The sequence below is a fragment of the Volvox carteri genome (assembly GCF_000143455.1).
Source record: "Volvox carteri f. nagariensis unplaced genomic scaffold VOLCAscaffold_170, whole genome shotgun sequence".
Taxonomy (NCBI): Eukaryota; Viridiplantae; Chlorophyta; class Chlorophyceae; order Chlamydomonadales; family Volvocaceae; genus Volvox; species Volvox carteri.
Window position 1 is genome coordinate 11972 of NW_003307713.1, and position 865 is coordinate 12836.

The window sequence follows — 865 nt, forward strand, 5'->3', positions numbered from 1 at the left end:
CTAAAGGTTTATCTATGAGTTTTCGAGGTAAAGAGTGCCAGTCCGATGCCTCCATTCTTATCGACACTGGGAACATGACTTCAGCCCTCTTAAGTGCAGTTTTGCTCGTCACATGGGTTTGGCGATTCAACCGTCGGACCGTTGTTACATCCCACCCTAACGGTCATACATTAGGATTGCTGACTGCACCGCCCCCCCAGGTGGTCCGTACTGCAGGACCAAAGCGTGGCACTGCACTCGGGGGGCAGTGAGCTCACTAACTTGCTGTTTGTTGATGATGCATCACTCTTAGCCACTGGCTGCGAGCGGGCACAATGCCTTCTTGGTTACTCGAGATGTTTTGCAAGGCGACTGGGATGGCTGCTAACGGAGCCAAGTGTGAGGTGCTTGTCTTAGGGGCACACCTACTGAGTGGGGGTCGCTCGTGGGCTACGTGTACCGGCTGGGCGGGGAGATGTTGCGTGTATTGCCCCATAATGAAGCGGCACAGTACCTCGGGATGCACTACGGGACAGGCCAACGGTTTGCCGCCTGCACTTCTCTCTGTCGTGAAAAGAAACGTACCGTACCCAAGCTCAACTTGTCATTTTATAATGCGCTGGCCTTGCCTGTCCTTTCCCACGAAGTGCAAGTGTGGGGATCCGGGTTTTTTAATGTGAACTTCGAGAATGCCGTGTGACAAATCCATATGGTCCTGGAGCAGCGCGCGTCGATGTGGACGGTGGTAGGGGCCAGGAGCCTAACTAAGCTTCTGCTGTACTGTGAGCTGTCACAGAGGCCACTACGATTATGTTTTGGAAAGTCNGGGCACCCAATGTTACAGAGCTTTTGTCGCTGACCTGCACTTGGCCGCAACACAGAATGT